Source organism: Spermophilus citellus, assembly GCF_964194105.1.
Source record: "Spermophilus citellus genome assembly, chromosome: 15".
Lineage (NCBI taxonomy): Eukaryota > Metazoa > Chordata > Mammalia > Rodentia > Sciuridae > Spermophilus > Spermophilus citellus.
The window spans coordinates 81,878,088-81,891,930 of NC_138195.1; the positions used below are offsets into that span (position 1 = coordinate 81,878,088).

At 44.1% G+C, this 13,843-nt stretch overlaps 1 long non-coding RNA gene across 4 annotated transcripts; it reads right to left on the reverse strand.

The window, feature by feature from the left end:
• Positions 1–8,904: 8,904 nt before the first annotated feature.
• Positions 8,905–13,478, reverse strand: LOC308633920. Of its 4 annotated transcripts, none has more exons than XR_014018903.1 (4): positions 13,343–13,478; positions 11,586–11,832; positions 10,955–11,120; positions 8,905–9,152 (listed from the first exon to the last, which is right to left on the reverse strand). It is a non-coding gene; the product is annotated as an uncharacterized lncRNA (long non-coding RNA). The 4 variants fall into 4 exon arrangements; XR_014018904.1 differs by lacking the exon at positions 8,905–9,152 and adding an exon at positions 10,409–10,772 and having other exon boundaries at positions 11,030–11,120; XR_014018905.1 differs by lacking the exon at positions 8,905–9,152 and adding an exon at positions 10,409–10,772.
• Between the last annotated feature and the right edge of the window lie 365 nt (positions 13,479–13,843).

Here is a 13,843-nt window from a genome sequence, read left to right on the forward strand (position 1 = left end):
GTGGGAGGAGAGGTATAGGCGAGGATGAAGATAGATCAAAACCTCTATCACACAAACAGAAAAATCGGAAGATAAAAGGGATGGTTGATGGTACAAAAGTTGGGGGTAGAGGTATGCACTTGAAAATTTGCAGAGCTAACTGGTGGATGAACCCAGATAATGTATTTAGCAGGGAAGAAGTGGAAGAGGGAAGGCAGTGGGGAGGGGAGGAGATGGTGGGAGGCGACAGTATATGGGAGCAGATCCACAGGGGCAGGAAGTCAGCAGAAGATGTCTAATGCAGATAAAATGAGTGGTATAAGCATTTCAGTTAAGGCAGAGGAATAACCACCAGAAACAAAGAAATGGAAGTGATCAGGTACAGCTAGCTCTGGGGAGCAGGATTAGAGATGGAGAATGAGGAGCAGGGGTTAGTTGCTATTTAGTTCTGCCTCAGTTGATTTTCTAAAAACTGCTGCATGTGTTAGCTGATGAGTTAATGTTGAACAAATCAATGCAAGGAAGAGTCCTTCTTTTTATTTTCACAATATTCTACTCATTCAAATCATGTTAACTCTTTTTAAGAAAAATGGGTTATAAGCTGGACACAGTGGTGCAGGCCTATAGTCCCCATACTCAAGAGGCTGAGGCAGGAGGCTGGCTTAAGCACGAGTGTTTGAAGCCAGTCTTTGCAATGTGGCAAGATTCTATCTCAAACAAACAAACAAAAAGAAAAATGAGTTATATTAGCTACATATGCAGTATAAGTATATAGAGGGTGCATAAATATAAATCTTAATTACTACATGATTTTTCATTCTTAATATTTTATTGTGAAAAAATTTTTAACGTTTTTTTTTAATTGTCAATGGATCTTTCATTTTAATTTGTATGTGGTGCTGAGCATCAAACCCAGGGTCTCACCCATGCCAGGCAAGTGCACTACCATTGAGCCACAACTCCAGCCCTTATTGTGAAATTTTTAAGAACACACAAAAAAATTAAACACACATACACATATATGGTGCCTTGATCCTACAATGAACATTTTAATTATTTTATTGCCAATCTGTCCACCCATCCCTCTATCTATGAATTAGTTTTAACTTTTTAAAACACTAATTAAGTTTTTTCTCTATTGTGATAAAAACCACATAACAAAATGTTCCACGACACACAACTAAATCAGTCAGGGTCACTCCAGGTGAATTGGGCTGGCACTAAATAATCACACAGACACAGGAAGTACCTTTTTTTCTTGGGGGTTCAGTGACGGCTCCTTGACCTCAGCCCCACAAGGGAGACAAGAGAGGCAGGCCAAAGAGACAGCAAACCTGAAACCCTATTTATTGAGGGGGGAAAACACGCAAGAAAGTTCAACCCAAATAAGGTAAGGGATTAGGTTTCAGGGGGTTGCTTGGTGATGTCTTGTGGTCAGCAGGTTGACTGACAGGTTGGGAGGCCACACCCACCTCAGGTGCTGTGTGGGATCAAAGGCAGAGGGGCCATGGGTAAAGGACACCTACAAGGCACCTCCCAGTCAGAGCAGGAGTCAGTCCTCCTGTGCTCAAATGCTCACAGCTCACACACACAGCCCATGGCTGGCTCATGACAAAAATGTACCATCTTGACCCTTTTTAAGTGACAGCTTAGTAGTGTTCAGTATATTCACATTGTTTTAAAACAGGTCTCCAGAAGTTTTTCATCTGATAAATCTGAAACTCTCTATCCATTAAGCAACTCCTTTTTCCTCCACCCCCCAGTCCCTAATATCTACCATCTCACTTTCCATTTGTTTAACTACTTTGGATTCCCTATGTAAAGGGAATCACCCAGGGCTGGGGATGTGGCTCAAGCAGTAACACGCTCGCCTGGCATGTGTGCGGCCTGGGTTCGATCCTCAGCACCACATACCAACAAAGATGTTGTGTCTGCCGAAAACTAAAAAATAAATATTAAAAAAATTCTCTCTCTCTCTTTAAAAAAAAATATATATATATATATAAAGGGAATCACCCAGTATTTGTCTTTTTGTCACAGGCTTATCTCCTTAAGTTTCCTCATGTTGTAGAATATGACAGGATTTTCCTCATTTTTAAGGCTGAATAATATTCCCTTATGTGTGTGTATGTGCCACATTGGTTTTCTTTTTTACTTTTTGTATGTATGTTTGTTTTGGTACTGTGATTGAACCCAGGGATGTTTTACCACAGAGCCATATCCCCAGTCCTTTTTGTTTTGAGACACTTGCTGAGGCTGGCCTTGAACTTCCCCATGTTCTTTATCCACGCCTTCAGTCAGGAGACATTGGGCTTGCTAGCACATCTTGGCTGTGGTGAATAATGCTGCGGCGAATATGGATGTGCAGCCATCCCTTTGAGATCCTGCTTTCAATTCTTTTGGATACATACCCAGAAGTGGGGTTGCTGAGTCATGTAATACTTCTACTTTCAGTTTTTTGAGGAACCTACATACTGTTTTCCATTTACAATCCGTGAACAGCGCCTAAGGGTTCCAATTTCTCCACATTCTTGCTAACCCTTGTAAGGTTCTGTTTTGTTTTGTTTTGTTTTGAAATAGTATCCATTCGATTAGGTATGAAATAGATACAAAATGGATTTTTGGAAAGTCCCTATCAACCTTGTTCTAGGTAACTGAGAAAATTCCAGGAGATTCCAGGGAGACATAGCAATGCTGACTACTAGGTCAAGCTGGACTTTCCTAAGTGGGAAACTTTCCCTTAGAAGTAAGTGACCACTCCAGGCAAATCCAGAGACGAAGACATTTCTCTTCAGCATAACTTTCATCCTAATTCCCCTTATTAAATCAGTGTCACTTCATAGGTCAATTTACAAGACCACAGATTTTGCAAGTGACAAAATAACCGCAAAATCTTCCTGTGTATTAATATAATATGGACTCTGTTTAATATCTTGATTTTTCCAATTGATCCTATGCTGTGGGGCCCTTGCAGAGCCTACACTAGATTAAGGCTCTGTTTCCTACTGGAACACATACTGGCTTTTGAGCCACAGTTACCTTTCAAGCTTCTGGAACTTCATCTCCATTTGCCTTATATGGAAATGTTTGTCCCTCTACTGGACAGACAGGCAGTCTCTTTCTGGTTCTGTTCCTGTGTGGTAGCCTGGTGATCACCTTTTTAATTAACTCATGAAGAACTCGGAACAGGAATGCACTCTGGCCTCAGACTATTACCACCTTGGAGTTGCATTACAGTAGTCTGACCCACACTGGACATGACCTTGGGTGTTTGTGAAGCTAGTGAGGAGATTAGCAAACAGAAACCTTGAGAACAATTAATCCTTCCCTGCATAGCAGAACAGCCCAGGCTTTGCAAAGACAACTCAGCAAACGGATTTCTGAGTCATTTTTAGCAGTCCGCGTGCATTTTGGCAGATTGAAAGGCTGAGGCTGATTCCGTGTGTGGGAAAGCAGGTGATTACTGCTCCCCAAATACTGTGTGCCACTCAGTCACCCCCGACAAATCAGTGACAGAGTAATCCCACCATAATTGGCTGACCCTCGGCTAATCCTGTTTCTGCATCCTATTTCCTTGGCAGGTCATTTGGATCATTTAATTAGCATTCTTCAAGGTTATTCCACCACCCCCCATGGAGTGCTTTGGGACACCATATGCACAGTGGCTCTGAGAAGCAGCAGCAAGGTGACTCTGCTGATGGTACCCTTCTCTGTGTATTAGCTGATGAATGCTGGGTAGCCAATAGGGCACATGCCATGCTGTTCTGCTCTATGCTCAGCAATGAGCAGGTGGCTCTTAATTCTCATCATCCTCTGATGGTGGTCCTGTTGTGTATTTCCTCTAAATGAAAGGTAAAGTGAGGCTTAGAAAGGTTACGTGACTTGTCTAAGAAGAGCTAGCATTTGAGCCAGGTCTTTTTGAACCATCACCTGAATTACCCTTCTTTGTGCTCCTGAGTTCTTAGAGCTGGTCACACTCCAATGGGCTAGCTGGGCTCTGGTTCCATGTTGGGAGTTAGTTGTGGATTCCAGCCAGGCAGTCAGCTCTCTGGGAAGGAAGCCCGCTTCCTCTACTCAGCCTGCTTCATGCAGCATGGTCCTGGACTTGGAGTGGTGTGTTGTGACTGACAAATGTACCTCTTTCGGATTCTACACTTAAATTTACTTAAGTTTACTGGACTGCTGCAGACAGCAGCCCAGATGTGGTAGGCAACTGGGGCTGCAGTTACTCCCTGTCCACCACATACAGATCGGCCTTGGTGAGTGGCTCAGCCTCCATGGGCCTCCTTTTTCCTTTCTTGCACTTCAAAGATATTAGCCATATGCTGTCTCTGGAGGTTTCCTACAGTGAAATTTGCATTTGTAAATGTAAATTATAACAAGGCCTGGCCCCATGTAAGGCCCCACTGGTAACAAGGGCTCATAGCTGAAAACAGAGTTGCTAAGTACCTCATCTCCTGGAAGAGTCCTCAGACGCAGGGGGAGCACCCACTGCAACATTTACGAAGATACCGCAAAGCCCTTCCTCCTTCCTGCCACCCTTGGTCCATAAAGGGGACACAAAGGACAGAGCCACTGTGGTCTTTGATCCTTGGGGAAGTGCAGTGTTTGGGAAAGGCAATTTTTCTTCCCTCCTTGTCAGGGAGGAGTGTGAATGCTTTTCTCTGTGGTGGCCTGATCTAAGCCAGTCGGATGGTTCATAATTACTGAATCATTCTTTCAAGTGTTGGTAGCTTTAAACTGTTTGAAGTAGGGGAAGGCTAAAGTTCTCTCACCCACAATCCAGAAGTTCCAGCCAAATTCTGATGCACATTTTTTTTTATGAGCAAGCAGACAAAAATAAATCCATAAGCAAACAAATCAATCCATCCAATCCACCTATGAACTCGAGAAAGTCCCAGCAATCTGTCCTAGATTCTATGAGTACCTGGCACAGGATTCTCTTGAAATGATTGCAGGAGTGTTCACCCGGCAAGTTTTAGCCAATCGTCTCGTCATGGCCAACTTTCCTAAACAGGTGGCTATTTGTCCCAAAATGGCAGTTCAGAAGGAATTGCCTGGTGGAATAGATTCTAATACTCTATTTTTTGCAAGAGCAATAGCTAATTAATTCTACCATCTTCAACACCACTCATCCACATAAAAATTGTTTTTAAAATGTTAATTAATAAAACTTCTAGAGTTGACTCGAGATAAAAGTACTTGTATTTGTCAAAATCCTGTGCAGAAAACAGATGACACACTCAAACAAGGTCATAGAAGAAAGTGCAGCGAAGGGACCTTTGCAAAGGTGTGGTCAGGATCAGAGGGCACTAGCAAAGGACAGTGAAGCACGCTGGGCCAGGAACTGTGAGGAGCTTTGCTACTCTCGCAAGCCTGAAGGGACGTAGGAAGAAGTGGTCTTCAGAGCCTGGAGGGAGCCATACCTGAAGCAGAGGGCTGCCAGGTAGTAGTTGCAGCCTCGGAGTGAGGGGTGGGATCACTGCCAACCTGTAGCCTGAAAAGAGTTGTGTGGCTTTGGGAGTTGGGGATAAATCCTCAGCCTCTTTCTTCCTCTGCCCTAGTCACCTGCTGGCACCTTTCCACAGAAAACCAGAGTAGAAGGGCTGAATGATGTACAGTTTGTAGAGTCAGATCTTGGGGTTCACATATAGCATGTGGAGCAGCACAGAACATGAATCTAGAGGTCATTCAGCACACTTGTTGAAATCTCAGATGGCCTTTACAATTTCCAAATGCAAACTCATCATCCCTAGACTGTGAGTTTCTAAGTGGAGTAGCCCAAATAGTCACTATTTTTCCTGAGGATACAGTTGGACACCAACACACATGTGTATATCATGGGAGAGTGTTGTAAAGTAAGTTATAGATGATGGAAGCCCTTCCTTGAAGCCAAACATATCACTCCTGAAAATTGGGAATACCTGCAAAGGGCAGACACTGGCATCTCATTCTCCAGTTGGACATCTGCTTGTGGCAGTTGACTTGGTGATCTGCACTGGAATAGCCTGCTTCCAAGAATGTCAGGTCAGCCTTTCAATGCTATAGCTGAGATGCCAGCTCAAAGGACACTCCCTGGAAGGGTGGGGAGCATGCTTCAGGATGCACTATGTTTATTAAGCCAGAGACTCCTCTGTGGGGTTGTCTCCAGTAGGAAGGACACATGTTTTCAGAGACCAAGGGGTGGGAGTAGGAGGGCCCTGTTTACTCTCATTCTTGAAGATCCACTGGGGGATTTCATGCTTTCTGTCCTTGCAACTCTGGATTCTGCCTGGCTGAAGGCCCTGGTCCCTCCCAAAGGAGCAACTCTCATCAAGGTGCCCAGTAAAGGGCTCTTTGAACTACAATTGACAGTCCATTTTGCTCCTACTTTAACTGAGCTAGAAGCTGACTTTCAAGTTGGGCCTATACCTGCCCATTGAGCTATCTGACTCTCTTGGGCCTCTTCCTGAGGATTCCAGACCCCGAACTCCGTCAGAGAGGGTGCTCAGAGTCCCTTTTGTCTTGTTATAAGATCTGGGCAGATAACCTGGCTCTTTTCTATATCAGCTCCTGCAATCTTTTAAATGTGACCATTTGGTGCCATGGGACCATAAGTTAACCCACAGCCATCAAAGGTCATTGCACATTTCTAGGAAAACTCTTAAGTAAAACCTACAAGTCCCATTCCTGGAGGCACCTTCACCCTTACAAACTCACCTTCCAGCTCAAGGTCTGATGTCCCCCGTGACCCAAGATAAAGAACCAAACTGTGGGAAAACTGTGATTTTTTGTTCAACTGGGGTCGTCTTTGTTTTCACTATGGGAAATGTAAACCATTTCTCCGGCTTCCAGAGCAGAGGGTAACTGGTTCTATGGAGGAGAAAAGACTTACGTTCAGCTCTATGTCAAAATGTCTCCCAACCTTGAGATACTATCTAGGACAGTCTATATTTTCAAACTTTAGTTCAAGTTCATGCCCTTTGATTGCCTTAAACTCAGCATTTGCCCGGCTTGCTGACGCAGGGGGAAACATGTGCTTTGCTCTCAAAAATAAAAAGGGAAAAAAGAGGAGGAAGAAAAAAAAAAGGTTCACATCTCAGTGGTTGGGTTTGTTCTAGGCTAGGTACTAAATTCAGAAATGTTTTGCTTCACGTAACAAAGGTAATTTGGATTTCTCGTTACTTTGCAGTCTATTTCTGTCTCCTCTCTCTGTCTGTCTGTCTGTCTGTCTCTCCCCTCCCCCCAGCTTAATCAATTGATTTTACCTGCATTTCATTGACTTGTGTCCCTGTAAAGGTTGGTCTCATACCAATGGGATCCAGAGAATTGGTAGAAAGCAGGCATTTTTTTGTTGAATTGAGGTACAACTCTGTTCAGTCTAGTTGATTTGGGGACTTCTAGTCCCAAGTGGGCTGTTGATTTAGGTAACAGATGGTGAAAGGCTCAGCAACCACAGAGCGGAGTGAAGAGCTAGCTTTCTAGTCCAGGGAACACTTCGCGTAGGGAAACAACAAATAAAAACAGATCACAGGGAGGGACTGGGAGGGCTTACCCAACTCCCGCCTCCTCCTGCTTCAACCAAAGCCTCCAGTTGGGCGCTGCCACCCCCAACCCATAGGTGGGAATGTGCTGTCAGGTAGAGAAATGTCCCTGGCACAACTGTCATTCTATTTGTCCCTTGTCTTCTTTCCTGCCTGAATTCTCCTTCACAGTTTAGTGCTGGTAGACTTTCCGTAAATAAGAGAAAGTATTAAAACAGCTCATTTGCTTTTGAACCTTCACACTGAGCCCTAGATACAAATAAGTCAGGCCTCCTTCAAAGTAGACACCCTGGGAAGTTGTACTTTTTGAACAATGCTATGACTCCCCCAAATAGTTTGAGAATTCCTCTTTTGGAAGTACTTTGAAAGGCAGCTCAAACAGCCTTGCAGGGCGATAGGCTTTAATAACTTGCACCAAATCTCTTAGTAGTCTGCAAAACACCCGTCCTCACCCACCAGAAGCCTACACATTTCTGTCATTGCATTTTATGTGCAGAATCATCCTATATTTATGTTTCTGATTCTGTTACCTCCAGGAAGGCTTGCATGAGCTGCCTAGCCCATTTCTGGTAGAGGGAAGATAAGGTTAAGTAGCAATCAGTAACTTATAAACCTTCAGAGTGAGAGTAAGTCAGAAGAAAACCCAATCCCTCCGCACCTTCTGTTAGGAGACCACCCTGTCTCCAAGAGTCCCTGATATTTCTGCACATCTTACAGGCCGTAGCACTGACCACCTTCATCCTGAGCTGTTTTCCCTAGGATGTTTGTCTATGACCAGCCTTAGAAGACAGTTTTTCCCTCCAAAGCAAAGAACAGATTTGCTTAGTCTTGGAAAATGGAAATAGTGTCTCCCTTTAGAGCAAAGGGCTTGCAGGTCTACTGTCCAGTATAACAAAGATGCCATCTCCTTGTGGCACCACAGGAGGACAGGTTCAACTTGTTCACTAAACCCCAGATTTCTTTCCCATAAAAAAAAAAAAAAAAAACCTATTTATGTGCATTATTTGAATTCCTTCATGTCACTCGATGGGAATTAGAGGTTGGGAACTGACTCGAATGCTGATATTCTGGCTACTGCTATTGCTGCGAGTAATAAGCTTTCCTTTGTTTCTGACCTGGGAATCTTAAATCTTCCTCCAGCATCCAGGAAACGGTGGCAGACTAACTTGTAGTCAAATGCCCTTCCCTGTTTTTGACATTCTTTGCCCCCAGGGGACAGCAAGGAATGTTGTCTCCCAGCTGAGCCAGGCAGGAATGAGGGAAGGCCCTAGAGGAATTGTCATAACAGGTCAACCCTCGTGTGGATTTGGAGCCCACGTTGACTTCCTGTAGCTGCTATAACAAATTACGCCAAACTGGGGACTCAAATCAACAGAAATTTATTTTCTGACGGTTCTGGAGGCCAGGAGTCTAAAATCAAGGTGTTAGCAGGTGTGGCTCCCTGCAAAGGCTCTAGAGGAGAGTCATTCCTTGTCTCTTCCAACTCTGGGTGGGTGGCTGTCAGCAGCCCTTGACCTCTGCTTCTCCTCTGTTTGTCCTTCTGATAACATTTATTGTTGGATTGAAGATTCACCAGACTATCCAGATCTCATCTCAAGGTCCTTTATCTTAATTATATGAGCCGAATCTCTTCCAAATAAGGTGACTTTCCTAGATTAGGGAATCAAGTGGTGAGCATATCTTGCCTACCATTCAGTCTGCCCCAAAGTCCCCAATTCATGTAACCTGGGTGGTCAAAATAACCCTAAGCCATTCAATTAAACTAGAGTCAAGTCTCTACGTACTGGGCAGAAACCAGCACAATTTCTTTCTTTTTTTTTTTTTTTTTTTGAGGGGGGGAAGAGGGGAATGTGTGTGACTCCAAGCTAGCCCCAAACAAGTTCTGCAAATGATTTCCCAAGGAAAATAAGTAGGTTGTGATAAAACAAATTTAAACACTCACAAGAAAACAAGGCCCAAGGAGAGAAAAAAAAAAAAAACGGTAGAAAAAGATGTCTGTGGGCAGTTCAAGGCATACAGGTGTTGCACTATAACTAAAATACTAGATCCTATAACTATTAGGGTTTTTATCCAGGGCTTGGTGGTTCTCTAGAGGTCTCAGGAGTGGTTGAAAATCCCCTGGAATTTTATGCAAAAGTAGCACACATGGAATATGTACACTTTCCTTGAGAGAACTCATAGATTTCATCAGACTTTTAAAAATAATACTTAACACAAAAAAGAGTCTTAAAAACTATTCTAGGCCTACCATGTACCAAGGAAAAGCTAAAAGAGTTTTGGAAGCTGTTAAAGATTGTTGGGCTACTGTATTATAGGAAGAGCATTTAAAGCATGGAAAAATAAGATGTTATGAAAATTTAAATTATGACTCCTCTTATTACGAAGATTTCCTACTAGGAATGGATTTCTCAGTACTGTGGAAGTAATAAGAATACCACTGGGTATTTTCAGAATACTAACACTATCCTTCTTGGAGTTTACATAAAACTGTTGTAAAGATTGTTGGTTATGGAAAGGATGAAAAAAGAAATAGTTCACATTCTAAAGGAATTTCCATTTGAAAACATATAGATGGAATCAACCCTTGAGAAGATGCTAAAATAGTGCTGCTCATCCACACCAGGATCATTCTTATGCCTTTCATCATTTTATCTTCTGTCCCTCCTCAGAGTAAAGGTTTACCACCACGAAGTCTTTCCTAGATTCTTGAGCCAGTGTACTCTTCCCCAACCCCTTTGAATGTCCATGCATTTCAGAATTTTATTCATAATCTAGCAAAAATTTGTTTAGCCTAAATGACCAAATTCAGCATTTGTATTAATTCAGAACTTCCTTGGTGGCAAGAAAAAGTCCACTTGAACTGACTGAAGCAAAGGAAGGAAAGGAGGGAGAGAAAGAGAGAGGAAGGGAGAGTTTATTCAATCTCTGAATCGAACAATGGGAAGAACAAAACAAGGGTAGACTTGACCTTCAGGCATGAGGAGTTAAGAGCTGTCTGGATGCTCTCTGAGCCTGTCGTCCCCACTTCGGACTCATGGCTCATTCTCTCCAGCTCATGATGGAGAAAATGTCTGCTGCAGCAGATCCATGGTCTCAGAGGAGAAAAGGATTGCTCTCTTCCAGATTCATTGTTAAAATCTCAAGGAAGGACTCTTCCTGGCTTGGTTTTGCTCACCCTTGACCCAATCTCTGTGTCTGGGGAGCTGAAGTTCACCCATTAGTCCCCTCTGAATCACATGTACTCTCCTGTGGCCAGGAAAGATGTCTTTTCTAGAAAGAAGGGAGAAAAGATGGCTAGATCATGCAGCAAGGCAGACATTCAGGGACGCACCAGGTTCTGTACTGATTAGTGTGAGTCTGCCTTTGGGGTTTCTCTCTCTGATTACAGTAGCTCTTTAGGGGGAATGTCTTATTTTACCAGAGAAGTCAAACATTGCCTGCTACACACATACCTTTTTCCTCTAAGAAATTCCCCATGCAGGGACCTATGCTGACCAGGAACCTGTTTTGAACCCATTAATAGTGACCTTTTGCCTCCACTTCAGCTGATGATCAAAGTGGGCATCCATCAGACTCAAGGGTAATCAATCTTCTTCTGGTTGGCTCTTGACCTGTGACCTGATGCAAATAGATGAGCTGATTAATTGGTCATCTCTCTCTCTCTCTCTCTCTCTCTCTCTCATCTTCCTCCACTACCTCACTCAACAATTTGAACCAATAAAATAGAATAGTCAGTGGTGGAAGCTAATCCCAAATCTCATGATGTATAAAAGAGCATGATGGTCAGGTGCAATCTAGGTTATGGGAGAAAAAGCGAGTAAGCAGAGGAACCAAATGAGGTCAGACCTGATAGAAGCAGATAGAGTTAGCTGGTTTTTCATATGGTGGTGCTTAAGGTGAAGATCCATGAACTCATTGGAAACACAGGGAGTACTTTGCTGGGTGTTGGGGACACTGCTGTGGACAAGATTAATACTTTTCTTGCAGCCTAAAAGGAGTGTAGAGCTAAGTAAATAAACATTCAAACACACACACATTTCCAGCAAATGACTTGAAAGAGGAAGCGACCTACTATTGACGTACCTGGAGGGAATCAAGAATCGTCTCCGGTTTCCGTTTTCTGAGCTCAGTGTGCCCTATTCTTGAATCTTCATGAAATTGTCCATATGATTCCTTACCTGAACTCACTTGCAGGCAAGAGTCAAAGCAAAATGCTGAGTTTCTTCTTACATTTCTTAGCACAATCAGCAGTCAAATATTGGCTTTTTAGCAGTGCAGGTTGAATATTGTCAAATGCTCACTCCCTGGAATCTTGGGAATAGGTGGTTTACTGAGATGGAAAGGGAAGAATTTTTAATTACATCTCTTTGCTGCATCGACCTTAGCCCCAATGTAAGATTCGAAGGCCGTAGGATCCTTTTCATTCCATACTTTTGGCCTATTGCCAATCCTAATTCTTTCGTGGGCCTTGATCTACCTCGAATAGGCATTAGACAGATCAGGATTTTCACTGGGATGCACGCCATGTGCCCAAGGTGGGAGAAGTTGAGTTGAGATCAAACAAGAGGTCCTGAGTGGGAGGTGGCCCAGTGGCAGCGAAAGCACCTGGGAGAGGAAGGGGAGGGAAGAGGGCCCAGGCACAGGTTGCAGTAGACAGTGTTACTTCTGCCTACCTTGCTCCTCTTCCCCATTCTTCTAGAAACAATTTTTTTAAAAAATTCTTTTGGGAGTTGTCTTTTCCTAGCTCATAAAGTGCTTCAAAGTTGCTTTCTGTCACTTGCTGCCAAAAAGAATTAGGAAGGCTCCTCTTGGTCCCGTCTCTGCCTCAGGACCCATGCACTTAAGCTTAGGAAGCCTAGAGCCCTGTAAGTGGAGAGTCCCTATGGGGTTAATAAGGGATTGGCTGCCTGGTGGACAGCATCCATCTCGACTCTTACGCCCAAGGTGTGAATGTGAGGCCTGTGTAGGCAACATGTTGACATAAGAGATTAAGTTGCCCCGGGAAACTCTACTTAAGAGCCACCTTGATTGAAAGAACAAACTTAAAAAGTACTAATAATAGTAATTATGAGTCATTTCCCTCACTAAGTTCTATCTTTTTATGAAGGTGACTTGAAAGCAAGAATCTCCCCTGTGTGTGTACACACCATGGGTCACGGCTTATGGCATTTCCTTGTTTGCTGTCTTTATTGCTCTCAAAAGAACAGAGCACTTGCATTTTTCCTTGCTTATGTCACAAATCCCTTATCAGTAGTTTCCTTTATTTGATTCTCTATCTATTCTTAAAGACGTCAGGGAACATCAAAACCAGCTTGTAACTCTGCTCACCACTAAGTGTCCACTCTTGCTGGTGCCCTTCAGCCCGGCCCTGGTTTCCAGGTGTCTTTCTTTCTCTGACCTCACCTAGCATTTTTCATAAGAACAGGCTGTGAAGAGTGAGGCCCCCAGAAAGTCAGAAAAACACTCTGACATGCTGTCTGGCAGAATCTCTCAGGGACTGTGTGGAGTACAAAGTCCAACCTTCCTTCCAGCTGGAGTGAAAGAGCCCAGTGGTCAGGGATGGCCACTTGCTGCGTCCTGGACAGCCCTGCTGTGACCAGTAAAGGCTCCCTTCTGTAAAAATGGTGGTGCAGCAGGGAAATGCTTGTCTGGCCTCCCGGGTAACTCGCAGCCAGAGTCCCTCACCCGCTACTGGGTTGAGCCGGAAGTCCAAGAGGGAGTCTTTTCCAACTCGGGCCAGGGCCACACAAGGCCTGCAAAGCCACTGCAATGCTCCTCAAAGAGCATAGAGCAGCCATTGTCATGGAAAATTAGCCTGGGCAAAGTCCCAGCAAACATACCCTTGGATGCCATCCTGCTCTCCCTGCACAAGGGCAGGTGACAGATAAAGACTGTTCCAGCCCCTGCTTCTGGTCAGCAGCATGTTCCCAGTTCTTCCTCTGCCACTCTTCAGGTCCCTCCTGTGCCCGATTCACTGATCATTACGTTTCTCCCAGTGGATGCCCAGGAGACAAAGTCTCCCTGTGACCACGGGGACAGGAAGAATCCAAAGAATGAATCCAGTAGCTGCGTATTTGCCAATGCTCCATTGAAACTGCACCGCGGTTTAGCAAACGGACTTGGCTCCCCTTCCAGGCTGGCCTCTCTCTGTCCAATGTGCGCTTTGCCTAAGATCACCCTTCGGCCTGATAACACAGAACAAGGGCACCGTCTGGATGCCCCCCTGAGGCCTTTCATTTGAAGCCAAGACCACTGACATGCTGCATAACACCTTCCCCAAACAGGGCTTCAGCCTTCACTTCGTGCCTGTGGAGAACTCGGAGCTTGCCAATAGTGGACAC